Source organism: Camelus dromedarius, chromosome 8, assembly GCF_036321535.1.
Source record: "Camelus dromedarius isolate mCamDro1 chromosome 8, mCamDro1.pat, whole genome shotgun sequence".
Classification (NCBI taxonomy): domain Eukaryota; kingdom Metazoa; phylum Chordata; class Mammalia; order Artiodactyla; family Camelidae; genus Camelus; species Camelus dromedarius.
The window spans coordinates 19658932-19670895 of record NC_087443.1 but is presented as its reverse complement, the minus strand read 5'-3'; positions in this window follow the sequence as shown (position 1 = coordinate 19670895).

The window sequence follows — 11964 nt, the reverse complement described above, 5'->3', positions numbered from 1 at the left end:
GTCAGTATAGATATTTTCTTCTAAACTATCTTCCAGTTCACTAATTCTCTCTTCAGCTGCATGTAATCTGATATTTACCCATCTTTTGAGTTAATTTTGGTTATTGTAATTTCCAGTTCTGGAATTTTCATTTGATACTTTTTTATTCTTTCCAAATCTCTGCCATATTCACAGTCTCATCTTTTATTTCTTTGAACAGGATAAGTATAGTTCTTTCAAAGTGTATATTCTGATAGGTCTATTTCCTGAATCAACTATGTATCTGTTTCTGTTCTCTATTGTTTCTCTTTTTTTTTCCTTCCAGTGTGTTTTACTATCTTTTCATATGCCTGGTTTTATTATTGAGTCTCTGATATTATGTATGAAAAATTAGAGAAATAAAGTAATTTTAAGCCTAGGATGATTTTATATTCCTCCAAATAGATTTATGTTGCTTTTGACAGTCTTCTAGGTTTCACTAGCAAAAACTGCAACACTAAAGACAATGCTAGAGATTAAAATGAACTAAAGCTGAACTTCAATCCCTTTGAAGGCCAGTTTATTTCTGGTTCACCATTTCTCCTAAGGACTAGCCCCTCAGCATCCTGATCCAAAGCTGGGAGGGTTTCCAGGGTTCCCCTTCCTTAGCAGATTCTAATTCTATCCCCTCAAACTACTGACAACTCTCCTCACTTCTCAGCCTCTCATCACCTCTTCTGGGATTGAAAAATGCCTGTGGGAGAAAGTGTTCAAGTTCCAGGCTCCTTTGGAGTGTCTTATCCTAGATCTTGTTCTTATATTTTTTCACTGCCTGTTAGCTCTCTGACAACTTTACACAGATGTTTTTAAAAATATATTTGTATAGCTTTTCCAGTTATTCTTAATAAGAAGAAAGATCCAAGTTACTGAGTCTATATTCCTGGAAGTCCATGTCCTCCAAAGCCCAACTTGTAATACAAGACAATGCTTGTTTCCTTGGAGGCACTGTCAAAGCTCTCTATTCACAGAAATTAAAGACTTTAAGGAGATGGATTTCATGAAATTACTAATCAGCTGCTTCAGACTCAAAGGGTCTGGTTATTAATATTAGCATGGATGGATCAAGTTATTGAGCCCTTTTAAAACAGAAATTCAGGCCACCATCCCTATGAAAACTTCTGGTAGCAAGGTCTTCCCTTACCTACAGGAAAATAAGCTGAGATCCTCAAAGTCAAACATAACTTGAAGAACATCCCCCACACCAAGTTCATCATTTAAGGCTTTGCAACCTTCTGCTCCTAAGAGATCCCAGATTCTGAGTATCTCTCTGCTAGGTGGAATCTAGTGTCAGTCTTTACTCACCTGATCCCAGCCTTTCTTGCATAAGGAAATCTCAGTCCATATCTCCCACTCCTTGATTCCCTCTCCCATCTATCTGTTGCAGCTCAGGATATATACATTTAATTAATTCAGCTTTACCTCCAACCTGTAAATAGTGGGAGAAGTGTCAGCTTCATATGGCGGATAAATAACAAGGGTTTTCCCAGGAGACTCCGTCCTGGTGAAAGAGGGTAACTGTAATTTTCAGCTGTGAGTAATTGTACATAATATAATCCTAAATGATTTTTCTTCTGTAATTTCATTAGAGTTTAGAAATTTAATTAGATTTTGAATCACTCTGAAATAAAGTAGCAAAACACCGAGAGACTGAGAGTGGTGGTTATTTTGTCCTTTGAGGCCACATTCTTGGTCTCAAATTGGCATGTCTTCATTAGGAGGAAGTTTTCAGAACTTCTTGATATATTATTGTCTTTCAGAATGGACTCTGAATAGGTCTTTGGAGAGCATTAGAAGAGTACACAATTATTATGCACACTCTTCTTGAGGTTTAAGATCATCTGCCTTGCATATACTTAATAAAAATATGTCTCTAAAGTTGTTTGAGAAACTGTGGAGGTAGGAAAGATGTTCCTTGAATGCCCCAATGCTGTTCCTGGATTATTAGCAACTACCTGTACATTATGATGCAGTGAGGGGCTGTTTGCTTAACTTTAATGATTATGTAAGGTTTATGGTTATTTTTATTGCTACAACATATGAACTGTCATGGTGGCTGTAATTAGAGGCAAGCTAAAGTGTTACTGTTACAGTCCTGCGGGACTGGGGAGAAACTACTTCCTTCTTATCAACTTTGCCTCTGTGCGAGAGTTGGGGGGAAAAAAATCAAACTAAATGAACAATTCCTACCTCAAAATAGGCAATGACACAGAAAAACCGAAAAGAACATTAAGACTCTAGGCCAACAGCTGACACCTAACGAAGCTGCGAGGAAACAAACTTGTGTTGCCCGATATATCCTAATTTGTTTGATTCTCTGAAAGGCTATTGCCCATGTGTTTCCCCCAAAGTCCATCCAAGGAGCACGGTGTTGATGGAAATGCTCTAAGGGGCATTCATTCATTCATCTCTGTTGCCTCTACCCACATACCCTCTCTGCACCCCAGGCTGGGGACTGAGAAACTCAGGATGGACCAAGATATATAGGGGAAACAGCCTGGAGGCTCTGGGAGCCCATGAGAGAGTCCCTGGACTGCAGAGAAAAAATTCAGAAGCACCAGGAGATAAAATGAATTAGACCATCTGACTCCATGGTCAGTTAATTGAAGGTAGGATGGTTTGAGTAGGAAGCTAAAAACCCAGGTAAGGACTCGAGAGCTGAGAGTTCTGTGGTGGGAATACAAGGGTCCAAGAGGCACTGAGAAGGAGGTGAGAGGAGAGGGAATCTGAGCAAAGGAGAAGCATGGGGGGAGCTCCCTGGGCCCAGTGGGAGCAGAGCTGCAGATGTTTCCACAAGGGCTGCCCAGCTCTGTGCTGGACTCTGGGCAGTTGCAGACCTAGGAAAACATGGCGCCCGGGTCCACTCCCACCCCTACTCCCACCCGCACTAATCATGCTGGTCCATTGTCTGCCATCTCGTCTGCACCGAATTCTCTGAGCAACAGGGATATGTCAGATTCATTTCCATTTCCACTGGGGATCTTTTCCAAGGAAATAACCTCAAAGATGGAAAATAGCCCAATGTACAAATACATCTATAATAGTGAAAAACTAAAAATAATTCAGATGTTCAAAGACGAACACACCAATCAAGACACACACACTTGATGGGACACAGTGCAACTAATAACAATAAATTTTTACAAAGGAATAACATGGAGAAGCCTATTTGAGGAGAAAACAGTATACAATATTTGTTTACACAGCATGATCACAAAAATGCATGGGGAAAAAGACCATAATGAAACACTATGACAAAAATAGCAGTGCTTGGGCTATTAGCCTATGGGAAAATCAGTGTCTCCTCTCACTTTTTCTGTATTTTCCAAACTTTTATTGATGCCACATCAGTGGTCTCACTTCTAAAAGAGCCCCTCACCCAATCCATCCCAGTCGTCACCAAACACCTGCCAATCACAGCCCAACTGGCAAGTGGTCTTTGCCGTGAGAGTTTCTCAGGAGATTTTTCCAGTGAGATTTTCCTTAAGGAACCATCTCCTGTGTTCAGCCCCCTGGTGACTTCTGCTCACCAAAACCTAAATCCAAGCGTGTTGAAAACATACAGTAACTCTAAGTCACAGAGCTAAGCTAAGCTTTATGTATTTTTCCCTTGCTTTCAATATTTCATTCCACTTTATTTCATGCAAGTCACCAAGGTGTCATTTATGTCAATCTTCTGCCTTAGGTCTCAACTGGGACAATTATCTGCTGTTTTTCTGCATCCTTCTGTCATTTCCACTGGAATTTAGTGTTCTCATCACATCCTGTTAAGAGCTTTGCCTGCTTCAGAGCAGTTGGGAAGAGCTTTCTCCAGTGTCAAGCATCATCTTCTAGCTCAGCTTTTGTGGTTCTGGGGGCAGCGTTATCCTTTGCTCTCCTCAGAGCATCCATCTCGCGGATTACCTAAGTTTAAGCCATGGGACCTCTTCTCCATCCATTCTCTCTGGAAAGAGTCGAGGGACAGGTGCAGACAGTGGCAGGGGAGCCACCACAAGGAATGTGATCTTGAGCCGATCATGTGCTTTAATTAAAGTTGGGGGTTGGGGGGATACTCGGAGTGCATGCAGAGCCCATGATCAAAAATAGGCAGCAGGAAAACGTGAGCAGTGTTGGGCTGGAGAAGCCCCACTCTCAAAACACGGAGGAAGCTGAGCTGTGTCTTAAGCATCTGGGGGTGAGGCCATGGGGGTCCAGGCCTTTCTTATGGCCCAGACAGGGACCCCGAGCTTTGGAACCAGAAGGTGCTGGCTTTGAGCCCTGGCTCCGTCTCTTACTGGCTGTGTCTAGGAACTGGATGGTGGTCCCACAAGATTGTCACACAGCTGACAGAGGTGGTTAGACAGGCTTACTGACCCTGCCTGATAAACAACAAGGGAAAGGAAATCCCCAGCTGGAGCCAGCTGCGTGGGTCCCAGTGTCCAGTCCCCACTTAAATGCAGTGTCACTGAGGCAAGTCACGTGATCTCCCTGGGCCACAGTTTCTTCATCTGTCAGATCAGGATGATGCTCATAGCAAGATCTGCCCGGCGCTGAGTGAGCTGACACATTAAGGCATTCAGGACCACGTCTGCCACATGCCCGTACTCACTCCTCAGGAGACCCAGCCCGGCATCTGGCACAGAAAGGAACATCTTACACTGACTCTCCCTGGCCTCGGTCCTCCCCGACTTCCCAGCCTCCTCAGAAGCAGGTACATTGGTGTGCCTGCCCTCCTGGTTTTGTTGCAGGAAAATGGTGCACAAGAGGATGGGGATATCCCAGGTGTCAGGTGAGTCCCCGGGATGCGCCCCACCCAGTGAGGGTCCTTGGCTCCATGCAAGAAAGAATTAAAGAGCGAGCCACAGTAGAGTGAAAGCAAGTTTATTTAGGGAGATACACACCCCATAGGCAGAATGCTGTCCATCCGAGAAGGGAGAGCGGCCCGAGGTGTGGGGGGTTAGTTTTTATGGGCTGGGTAACTTCATATGCTAACAAGTGGGAGGGTTATTCCAACTGCTTGCAGGAAGGAGTGGGGATTTCCAGGAATTGGAACCACCCACTTTTTGGCCTTTTATAATCAGCCTCGGAACTGTCATGGCACCTGTGGGTGTGTTATTTAACAGCTAATGTATTACAACGAGCTTATAATGAGGCTCAAGGGCTACCTGAAGTCGAATCTTCCGCCATCTTGGGCCTAGTTGATTCTAACCAGTATTAGCCATATCCTCAATGGCTGTGTCATTCTTTTGTTGGTTGTGCCCTGCCCCTTTCCCTTCTGTCTCAGTTTCTTCTAGCTCCCAGTCCAGCCATGCCTGGGTTGGGCCCACTCCTGTGCTGCCACCTTCTGAAGCTGGGCATCCCCAGCTCCCTGGTGGCCCACCTGCAGCTGCCTAGCATAGCTCTCATCTCTACCCCATCTACACCCCTCAATGGATAGAAACAGGGGACACCCAGCAATGGGACTGGCTTAGCCTTGCCACCAACAGCTATCTCTCTAGACACAAACAGCCAACTGCTGGTGACAAAGACACCCTGGGGCCCAGCTACTCCACATTCTCCCTCACCTGCTCTGGGGGGGCTGGGGGAAGTGCCCTACAGTCACAACAGCAAGAGAGGCTTGCAGCTGGCTCTCTGTGGCCACCCCCACCCCCAGGCTGCACAGGAGCAGAGTTCCTCACTGGCCTTCCTCTCCTCCCTCCTGAGAGCTGAACACGGCCTCCATCTCATCCACCTTTGCTCCTGATGTCTGCACAGTGCACACTCGGGGCTCCAGCTCACACGCAGATGCTGAGCTGGGTAGGGAGGTGGAATTCCAGGATTAGAGACAGACCTTCCCTCAAAGAGGAGCCACCACGATGCCCCAGTCCTTCCCGGGAGAACTGCTGTATTGGAAGTGCACATTCTGGAAGGATTTACCTCTCCAGCCTCTGCCTTCTCCCCAAGGCTTTCAAAGGAACAGACGGAATTCTCCATCCCTCAGGGCCTGGGTGCTGCTACTTCTCAGAAGCATCATTTACAGTAGCAACTACTGTACGTGTATTGAGCAAAGACCCTGGGCCTGGCCATACCTCTTTCAGATAAGGAAATGCCTCTCAGAACACTGAGTGGTTTGCCCAGTGTCAAACAAGACTGCAACTCGGTCTATTGACTCCCAAACTCATGCTCTTCTCATGAGAAAGCCCCCAATGCTGCTCCAGGGTAGCTCAGAGCTCATTCATGAAGTCAGATCTAGGAATGTAAAGAGCCTTTCAGCCCCATGTGTCCATTTGTGTGCTGTGGCTGGGACAAGGAGTGGCCCTTAGGCTCTGCTCGCTGCTGTTGGCCACCTCATCCTTCAGCTGGATGACAGAAGAACAAAGTGATTCCCCTCCCAACTTTGCAAGCACACCCCACGCATGAGACCTCTCCCTTCCTGGCCCGTGAAAACCCTGGATTTGCCTACTATGGTGGTCACCCCTCCTCCTGCTGTAGAAAACCTAGGAAAGAAATTCTCTTCCAGTGTTCTGGATTGGAAATCGCATCCTCTGGTCCATTGTAGGGTTCTTTCCTTTGGGGCAGCATTGATGTAAATGACCTCTGATGGGGCAGTGAGACATTTTTTAAAAACCTGTGTGGAAACTAGAAAAGACATTGTTTGGCCACTGCCACCAACTGGTGCTATTTGGGAGACAGTAAAGGTACTGGGGGCACCTCCTCACATCCTCTGCATAGCTCTTATGCAAGAAAAGTCTCCTCTCTTCTGCTTGGCCAGAGCACAAGGGCCAGGCCCTCAGTGATGGAGACTACCCTGAAGAGGGTGGGGCAGTACTGGGAAATACAACTTTTACAGCAATTCCTCTGATCACCCATGCACCCCACAGGGCCTGAAGCCATTCACCTGCAGCATGAGTCTTGTGTTAGGAGTTTTCAGTGTGGACTTTGCCTTGCCTCTGTGAATCTTAATTGTGAACAGGGAGGGGAGTAATCGCTTATTTTATTTAGCATAATTTAGCCATATAATTGTCTCAGCTGTCATGTTACCCAATGGCCTTTGAGTCAGGTCTGCAGAAACTGCTTTCATTTCAAAGACAGCCTGGAAGGTCTGGAGTCAGTCGCTGCAGTTTAGTCACCTTCTGACTGATCTGCTGTTGAGAATTGAGACCTAAGCTCAATTCTCAACAAGAGCAGCTGTTTGGCACAGCCTCACACCCTTCCTGAGAATCAATTTTCCCCATTAAGAAGGAAATTGACAACAGTTCTAGGAAAGACTTAATATAAGCCTCTGCTTCAAATGATTTTATGTGATCATATTCTTTTTCAAAACGTACAAAATTATACCAAAGGAAAAAGGATATGCAACTGTACATTCCTCTATATAAAGAGCTTACAGCTTGGGTCAAGTTTTATTGCCTTGAGCCAAAAGCCCATGATGGGATTTAGACTAAAGAGCAAATAAGCTATGCTCTTCAGAGTGCCTCGGGGTTACAGGGATCAGATGATTTGGGGAGCACAACTTGAAAGGTATTTAGCATTTCAAAGGGAGTTCATAAAAGGAATCATCATAGCGTTCGCCACATGGATTTATCTGGACTGTCTAAAATCGCTTTAGCTCTGCTTTTTTGCAGCGCTACAGCACAAAACGAGTGGCTTCAGAAATCATGCATCTGATGGAGTCAGCAGTTAGAAACCAGCCTTCTGGAGGGTTGATTTCTGCGAGTGCTGGTTAGAACAACGGGGGTTCTTGGTGTGACTCCAGAATATAGACAGTGTGTGAATCCCACTACTACAGGGTGGAGGTAACAAGGTCCCAAGCTGGGTAGCATTTGGGAAAAGCTCTTCATCATTTAAATGTGCTCCATCTTTTACCTGCATGAGCATTTCCTGCTACGATGTGGTTTCCCCCATGTCACCACACCTTGAATGCATTCTTCTAAATCGCCCCAAGCCTGTTTAACCCCCAAACACCTGATGTCCATGAAAACCTTTCCAGGTGACAATGCACAGACTGATCAGGCAGGAAGGGACCTAAGACAATGCTTGAGTCCACTCACCTGGAGTAGGTGAGGCCTGGGGACACGTAAGGATCTGCTCATATCACACCTTTGGCCAGTGGCCTGGCTCAGGACTCCCTTGGCCTCATATCTTATCAACCCCGCGTCTGGGTGATGTCCTCTGCTTCTCTTTAAAGGAGGCAAATTCCAAAACTGAATTTGATTTGGGAAAAAGCTCATGCTCACCTGGGGTTAAGTTTAGAATATGAGATGAGCAATCTTGGGTGAAAGGTGATGTGGTTAAATGAGTCTTTCCTATGACCTCCTTAGGATCAGCCTGTTCCCCCAACTTCATTACCTAAAGGCCATATTCAAGCTTTAATGTATCTGAAATGACCAACACACAGGGTTCTCAGTTTTGCCCCTCAACCCCGTGCAACGATCTGCCTTGTTGCTAGGTACTGTCTCTTCTCTTTCTCCCTTCCATGCATAGTCCCAACCCCACATTCTGTTCATTTGCTCTCCCCCAAAACTGCAAGCTTAAAGAGAGAGAAAAGATTGATTGGCTTTTCTCTTACACACAGACACTCATTGGCCGCATCTGTGCTCTCTCATCTTCTTCCACCAGAGGTAGCGAATATCTAATTCCCAGAGACACAAACCAACAATTTGAGAACTGAAACTGAGCTTTGCTTCAACTCTTAAATCAAATACAAGCTGAGCTCATGGAAAGAGGGCACTAAAATGAAGTCAAACAGCCCCACCTGGAATCCCGGTATGGTCAGCATCTCCTGGTGAACCAAGAGTAGGAAGGGTCAGAGGATGGGAGGGAGTGGAGAGGAAGGTCTGCTGAGCTCTTACTGAGTGCCATGCACTGCTCAGCACCTCCACAAGCTCCCTCTCTGTGGCAGATGCCATAAGTGTCTTGCTTCACATCGACTTGGCCACCTCCATTTCCAGCCACATCCTGTGGACAGTTCCAACCACGCATCCCAACTCCAGCCTGAGCCTCGGGTCTCTTTGCTTCTGCTTCTGAGCTTTCTTTGAAGACATGGTATCCCACTCAGCTCATAAATAATCTGAAATATGGGGGAGATACTGCTACTTAATGAGGGATGGGAGCACGCATGCTCCAACAACTTCTTGAACTTTAAACAGACAATTCTTGCTGGGCAGAGGTTCACGCAGAGTTCAGCCTCTGCTGTCTCTAGAAATCACTTTGCTGTATGCATTTCACAAGCTTTTCCCAGTCTCACCCTCCTTACTCCCTCATTCCTGCCCCTTGGCCTCACCTCCCAAATGAGTTCTTTGTACCCAAGGATTTGTCTCAGGTTCTGCTTAGGTGGAAAACACAAACAAAAGCAACTCAAACAACAAAATGAAGGACTTTGTCATTTATATTCTTAGCTGCCTTCTTGCTAAAGTGAATGCTATTTAATAAAAGGCCACTTTGCTTGCTGAGCCCCCAAATGACTTGGATATGAGTCTGGGGAGGAGGATCTGGAGTTCCTGTGTTATCTGATGCAGACAGGAGGAGGGAGTTGCAGCAGCAAAAGGGGAATGAGAAGCCAGTGGGGGCCCTTGAGGGACAGGCCAACAGTGGAAGGATCTGGAGGGAACTTCTGAAAAACTGATCAGTAAGTGATTTCAGTTGTCTACATGGTGATGTTCTGTGTGAGTCCTCCCCGACCTGTCTCAATGATGTGTGTGTGAGTGGGTTCTCTGGGCTCGGTTCAGGGATGTCGCACTCCTGCATCACTGCTACATCCCAAGGGAGGTCAGGGACTCCAAGCAAAGTGGTCAAGAAGATGCAAGGCCATGGAAGGTGGAATCAGGAACCGTGCAAAGCTTTCTTGGCGGGTAGGATTAGGGAATGAGCTATTCTGCCCAGAGCTTCCCCGCTTGGCCCAGCTGAAGTCCTTCTAATTGTGCTGGGAGGCACATATTGAAGATACCAGGGGTGGGGTGGAGAGAGCTGGGAGGGTCTGTCGAGGTTAACACAAAGGGGAACCAGAATCCAAACCTGAGCATGTCTGTCTCCAAAACCTGTGTATCTCACAATCCCTGATGGACCAAGGGAAAAGCATTATTGATAAAGACAGCGAAAGGGTTACCCTGAGGTGAGCGTCTGTTTCCTGGGTGTTCACCAGCCCGTGACCCTGAAGGCAGGGACAAGCTCTGGCACATAATAAACACAACAAGTAACAACTATAGAGAGCTTTGCTTCATATGCCATTCTGATGACTTTTTTAGTGTTCACTAATTTGCTTCTTCAAGGGAAAAAGAAAACAGACACTATATCAGAAGGGCAGCAGCCCTGGAATGAAGCCTTATTTCTATGCTCTATTTCCAAGCATGGCTGCTAACAATTTGGCCACTTTGAGGGGTTCTTCATAGTCCCTGAAATAGCTCTAGGTGTCTCTTCTATTAATGGCTGGGTGGGAAAATGAGAGTTGTAGTGTCTGGTAAATGTAGAAACGAAGCCAAATGGCTGTTGAGACTCTGTTAGTGCAGAGACAGTGAACAGCTCACACCTCTGGTCCCATGATCTCATTTGGACAAAACAGAATCCTCCTTCCTTGGAACTGTGTCACCAACACGTCTGACAAGCTGGCTTAGTGGCCTGGCTCTCTGCACATCCTGCACACATATGCTGCTGGGTACAGACCACTCTGCTGGACTAGCAGACCCCGGGGATGCTTCACCTTGAAACTTTGCCACTCAGATTCCCTGTATTGGGTCATTGTCTGTCACTATACGAGGTCACCAGCCCCAAGACAGTGTGAACCCCAAAGGGAAGGACAAGTTCTTACACATAAGAAACATGGTAAGTAACAACTATATAAAGCTTTATTCCAGACACTGTCCCAATAATTTTTTTTTTTTGGTATTAACTACTTTGCTTCTTCAAGGGAAAAAAAAAATGATGATGTAGTGCGACTCTGAGCTGACAATATTTGTGCCCTCTGTTTTACAGATGAGATATGGAGAGATAGAGAGGTTACCTTTCTAAGGTCACTCAGTGGGGGACGGATTGGCAGAGCTGAGATGTTAACCCACAAGATCTGATCTGGAAGCTGGATCATAACTGCTGTTCTAGACTATCTCTAAAAAGGGGGTTTTCGATAAATGATTGGGAGTGTCTGATGTATCGCACCAGCCTGAGCATGTTAATGATCTGGAAGAATATTTCTCAGCTCAAAGTATTCCTGATATGATAAGCTGTTTATATTTTCTACTAAAAACCCCTGGAGTAAGAGAGAAGATAGTGGAGGTAAGTGAGATTGAAGAGCACCAGGGGGCATAAAGAAGGGTGGGATGCTGACAGTTAGGGGCTGGTTAATACTGATCCAAAAGATTCAGAGGTCTAGTTACCATCAACCATCCTTCATCCTCACTCTGACTCAAATTTCCAGTCTCTAAAGTGAAACAATAAGAATGGACTTAAAATGGGGATTAATTCAAGTAGGATAAGTGCCAAGAAACCCATGTCTACACACATTAAAGTAAAACCGTAATAAATCAAAGACAATTAGAAAATATTTAAAGAAGCCAGTGGGGGAAACAAAGACACACTACCTTCAGAGGTACAGCATTATGACCAAACACTGACTTCTCAATAGGAGCAATGGGAGCCAGAGGATAATGGAATTCTATCTTCAAAGTTCTGAAATCAACTGTGGACCTAGAATTCTATACCCAGCAAAAATATCCTTCAAAAAGAATGGCAAAATAAAGCTATTTTCAGGCAAACAAAAAAACAGAGAATGTACCACCAACAGACTGACCACTAAAGAGAACACTGAAAGATTTTCTTTTGACAGAGGAAATGATTTCAGATAGAAGCAGAGAAATGCAAAAAAGAACAATGAGCAACAGAAAGAACATGTGTGAATAAAGAGAAATGACTCTTGACTGTATAAAGCAATAATAACAATGCCTTGTAGAATTTAAAAAGATATAGAATTGAAATGCATGACAATAAAACACATAAGGTAGG